The following is a 6,000-nucleotide window of genomic DNA, read 5'->3' as shown; positions in this document are numbered from 1 at the left end:
TTCATAAACTGCTCAAAACTTGAAAAAGTTTTGAGATTTACATTCAACCCCCCTTCTGTAAATCTCATTGTTAGTCCACTAGGAATAACAGCCTTAATGTAATATTTGACGACACCAAGTTGGCAAGCCTGCAGAGAGATAAGGATTCTGAATCTCTGGAATTTGAGAATCTATCAGATGATCCTTTGGATATAATAGAACCTGAGATTGCTAGAACTGGGCCTGTAGTTCAGGGCAATGCTGATTCAGGATCAAGTGATGGTAATGGTGGAAATAATGATCATAATAATCATACAGAAACTCCATCAAGAACCACTACAAACAGATCAGAATCATCCAGTCATGGTGACAGCAACTCAGGGGGAGCAGGAAGAGGATCTACAGTTCACACTCAACATCAGGATGAACAAGGGGAAACATCAAGATCTTATCTGCCTCGTCAAAGAGTTTGGAACAGAGACCATCCCTTTGAATTGATCATTGGTGATCCTGACACAGGAGTAAGAACTAGACATGCCACTCAGAATGAATGCCACTTCTCAGGATATCTTTCAGAAATGGAACCTAAGAAAGTGGATGAGGCACTAGAAGATCCAGATTGGGTTATTGCAATATAAGAAGAACTCAATCAGTTTGAGAGGCAGAAAGTGTGGAAGCTGGTACCCCGACCAAAGAATAAGTCAGTGATAGGCACTAAATGGGTATTCAGGAACAAGCTAGATGAAGATGGCATTGTAACGAAGAACAAAGCCAGACTGGTAGCTAAAGGTTATTCTCAAGAAGAGGGTATTGATTATGATGAAACCTATGCACCAGTAGCTAGACTTGAGACAATCAGGATGTTTCTGGTATTCGCAGCACATTCAGAATTCAAAGTTTATCAAATGGATGTGAAGAGTGCATTCATGAATGGAGAGCTAGAAGAAGAGGTGTATGTGGAATAACCACCTGGTTTTGAAGATCCAAATCTGGCTGATTTTGTATACTTTCTATTCAAAGCTCTCTACGGTCTTAAGCAAGCTCCAGGACATGGTATGACACTCTCTCTGAGTTATTACTTGAAAATGGTTTCACTAGAGGTGTCATAGATAAAACTCTGTTTCATAAAGTGCATAAATCTGATATGATATTAGTTCAAGTATATGTTGATGATATTATATTTGGTTCTACTAATGATGATCTTTGCAAGAGATTCTTTAAGCTAATGTAGAGTAAGTACGAGATGAGTATGATGGGAGAGTTGAACTACTTTCTTGGATTACAAGTGAGTCAAAGGAAAGATGGGATATTTATTTATCAATCTAAATACATCAGAGAACTTCTTAAGAAGTATAATCTGGAAGATTCGGCTCCAGCAAAGACTCCCATGCCAACAGCCTTCAAGCTTGATCAAGACAAAACTGGTAAGAAAGTTGACATCACAAGCTATAGAGGTATGATAGGCTCATTACTCTATCTCACAGCAAGTAGACCAGACATAATGTTTGCAACATGCTTATGTGCTAGATTTCAAGCTGAACCAAAAGAATCTCATTTAATAGCTGTTAAAAGAATATTTAGGTACCTTAAGGGAACTCCAAATCTTGGAATTTGGTACCCTAAAGGTAGAGGTTTTGACCTAGTTGGCTATACAGATTCAGATTTTGCAGGCTGTAAGATTGACCGAAAAAGTACATCAGGAAGCTGTCAGTTTCTTGGAAGAAGATTGGTATCCTGGCATAGCAAGAAGCAGCACTCAATATCCACATCAACTGCTGAAGCTGAATACATAGTTGCTGGAAGCTGTTGTGCTCAAATCTTGTGGATGAGGAACCTACTCCGGGATTATGGTCTATTGGTATCAAAGATTCCAATATTCTGTGACAGTACAAGTGCAATAACAATCTCAAACAATCCAGTACAGCACTCAAGGACAACAAAGCACATTGATATCAGGTATTACTTTATCAGAGAGCATGTCACAAATGGCATTGTGGAGTTACACTTTGTACCCACAGAGGATCAAATTGCAGACATCTTCACCAAACCACTTGATGAAAACATTTTCTCTAAGTTGGTTAGTGAACTTGGGATGTTAAATATCTCTAATTAATTTTAGAAGTCAATAACTGCAATTTGGTCTGGTTAAATTCACTTGTTGATTAAATTCTATATATTAAGGACATCTGAATTTACATGCCATTAATTATTTCTCGTAATTCAATCATTTTTGTGCTTACATACAAACTATATATATGGCTGAGCACATTCATATTGATAAATCTATTTAATTTGATCACAGTGGACTTTAAATAATTAATATATAAAGGGGTTCATTGATATTAAAATTAAATATATTGCAGCATAATCATTTTTTCACAAAAATATAGTGTTATCAATTTAATGATAATATTTGTAGAAATAGTGAAAATAATTGTGATTTATTATTTTAAACATTCTTTTTAATAACTCAATATTTAAAAGATGTTTAACATAAATCAGTAGCAAAGGATTGTGACTTAGAAATTTTTCTAAGTCCTGTACTCTGTGTTGTCACAGAATGTGTCGCCACAGAGACCTGACTTAGAATTTTTCTAAGTACTGCACTCTGTGTCGCCACAGAGACCTGACTTAGAATTTTTCTAAGTACTGCACTCTGTGTCGCCACAGAGACCTACTTAGAATTTTTCTAAGTACTATACTCCGTGTCGCCACAGAATGTGTCGCCACAGAGACCTGACTTAGAATTTCTCTAAGTCCTGTACTCTGTGTCGCCACAGAGAGTGGTCGCCACAGAGAGGGATTGCCACACAGCTCCTTTGTTTATTTTAGATTGTTTTGTTGTTAATATATATACACAATCGGGTTGGTTATCTTCCACATACACACAGCATTACCATCGCAGGAGATAATTTTTTTGTTGATCAAAACCCTAACAAAGTGCTGTTGAAATTTATAATTTTTACAGTTTTGTAAATCCTAGTTAATCAAGAGTAGTTTGATATCAAAATCACTCGATTTCATCGGTTAATTTTGTAGATCGAGATACTTATTTTGTTTAACTGTTTAAGGCCTTGTTTGGTTACTCCTTTAAGGGTTTTAGTCTCAATTAAATTTCTTTCTTAAGACATTGTTTGGTTAATCCTTTAGAACTGCAGTGTGTTTAATTAGAGTCTATTTATTTCTCTTAATAATTCAAAGTGCTCAATTTAATTTGTTTTAAATCTAAACTTTATTCTCATTTTATTTAAATGGCGAATAATATTCAGATTCCAAAAACAAATTTTGTTTCTATTATTGAACGTGATCCCGTGAAAATGGTACATTTTGAAACTTGGATCCGTTTTTTAAACGAACACTCAATTGTGCGCTCCGCATTAACGACTAACGTGAAATTGAATGTTGATCTTCTTAGGCATGTACACACAACAGCTATAAACTCTTCAAAAGATGAAAAATTAGCTTTTTCTTTTGACATTGATGATGATACCATCAGAATTACAGAGGGTGATTTCAATGAACTTCTTCAGTTACCTCGAGATAACTTTGATGACACTCCAGAAGATTGAGAACTACTCAGCTTCTTTAGAGCAATAAGGAGCACAATGATAACAAATGATGATTTACCAAGGCACTTCAACAAAAGTCATCTTCCGAAGGAATGGAATCTATTCTTCAATATACTGTCTCATTGCTTATCTCCCAAGACAGCTGGATTTCATGGACTCACTATTTTTAATCAAGTTATTGGGGTTGCTGTCGCGAATAATCTTTGCATCAATTTTGGGAGGTTATTCATGGAGCACATTTTGGAGAACCAATCAAATCATCAGAACTTTATCCTATATGCAAGGTTTCTTCAAATAGTGCTAAATAGAAAACTGTCAGAAGCCCAAAAGACATCCACTCACAGTGACTTAATGCAAGATCCTCTTGTCCTATCTCAACTGGTAGTCACAAAGCTACACAAGAAAGGGAAATATCCAAACTCAGAGGTTGCTTTCCTAAAAGACCACATGATAGATGCCTTTGCCACTATCAATGCTCAATATGAAGAAGAAGAAGAAGAAGCTGAAGATGCATCTATAGCTGCAGATGAACCCCTAGCTGAAAAGACCAAGAGGAAAACATTGCTAATGAGCCTGTTGGAGATGAGGATGTAGAAGCAGATCAACCTATTTCTGAACATGGTAACCAAGCAGAGGCTGAAGTTGAGCAATAACAAGAAGCTGAATCTGAAGAATCCTCTCAACCTCAACCTGAAGCTGCTAGTCCACCACATCAAGCTGCTGAATCTACTCATTCTAATACCTCTATCTATAGACCAGTCTTCTCAGGTATGGGTACTTCTTCTATGAGTCGTACTTTTGAAGCATGTTCTGATTTTATTAGCATAGATCAAATACACCTTGATCCTCAGCACACACAAATACTTGTTGAACAAGTAGATAGGTTAGGGAGTAAATTTGGTATGCCACAAATTCATAGCCACCCTCTAGAGCCAAACCAAACACCATCATCTCTCCTAGCTCAAGCCCTGGAGTATAAAGATCCTATGCAAATAGAGGGAGAAACTGCACTAGATGCAGCAAATAAGGAAGGTACTGTGAGTGAACCCGCAGCTCTGTCTCCTATGAAGCAAAGTAGTGAACATCCTGAGACATCTGCAAACCTCCAGGTATCATCCCAAAAGGATTCTCTGGCTAAAAAGGCACATACACAGTTACTAGATCTATCTTCTCAACAAGGTAGATCTATTGAAATTCGCCCGTCAGCCACGACATCCTGTAACGAGTCAAACACCTTATCCAATATCCAAGCTCTTAAAGCTTTAAATGAGTCAATTAGAAGAGTACTATTTGGTGAGGACGTATTGACGGTAACAGGGAATTCGACCATTTTATGGTTAGAATATCCTATTCAAGGTCCTTCAATGGATCAACTGCCTTCACAGGTGTTAGGAGAGAGTGATGTAATCGCTGCCAAATCTAGAACATCACTTACCTCCCCAGGACTAATAAACCTGGATGTATCTGCGGATAGTGGATCCGACGTAGGTGCGGATCAGCAACCCATTGGCGATGAACCAGATTTACCTGGTGAGCCTAAGGGGAATGTATCTTCACAGATACAAAGGGAAGCTAGGGATCAGATGCCAGATATGAAGGCCCCAGTGCTCCCTCCGGAGATTCAAACTCTGGACAAATCATCTCCTGATGATAGGCAACTTGTCTCGGACAAGGATGGGGAATTGCGAACTCCCATTGTACCACTGCTGACCTCCTTAAGGATGGCTCCAGTGTCTTCTGTAGGTACACCTGGAACTCGGAGCTTTGAGAGGAGTGAACTTGTGAGAATGAGTGACACACATGACCCAAAACCGAGTGATAGAGTGTTGAGTGATACACTGCGAAAAGCCTGTGAGACACCTACCATCCAAACTACACCTATAGATCTATCCAATTACGTCATTAAAGATTATCTCAAAGAGCAGCTATCATTCAAAGACAGCTATCTTAAGGAACAGCTGGCTCTTAAAGATCAACACCTTCAGACAGAACTATGTCTCCGAGATCATCAAATCTCCAGTCTTTCCAATCAACTTGAACATCAACAAGCAGCATTCGCCAGTTTCCGGGAATTCGTTGAGCGATCTCTATCTCATACAGGGAAAGGAAAAGCACCTGCCAATACTGAGCCAAAGATCTCGGTTAGCAAGCAGGCGCCTATCCCGGTCTCATCTGAAGCAGCTCTTTCCAGTACTGGGCCAAAGACCTCAGTCAGTAAGCAACCGCCTGCTTCTCTTGAGATCCCTGTCTCGACCTTTCATGCTCAATCAACACCAGCTCTGAAGGATAACCCAACTGAGGGGGAAAAAAGGGTAATAGAACAAGAAAAAAGTGGACACTGCTGTTAATCTACTTCAAGATGCCTTTCAGACCACTGGTACGTATGATGTATTTGAAGAAGAGATGAAGGAAGAGTTAGAGGAGAGAATTGATGAAAGGGTGCTCCTAAAGG

Source organism: Apium graveolens, chromosome 3 (genome assembly GCF_009905375.1).
Source record: "Apium graveolens cultivar Ventura chromosome 3, ASM990537v1, whole genome shotgun sequence".
In the NCBI taxonomy this organism is placed as follows: domain Eukaryota; kingdom Viridiplantae; phylum Streptophyta; class Magnoliopsida; order Apiales; family Apiaceae; genus Apium; species Apium graveolens.
Note: the sequence above shows the minus strand (reverse complement) of the source record.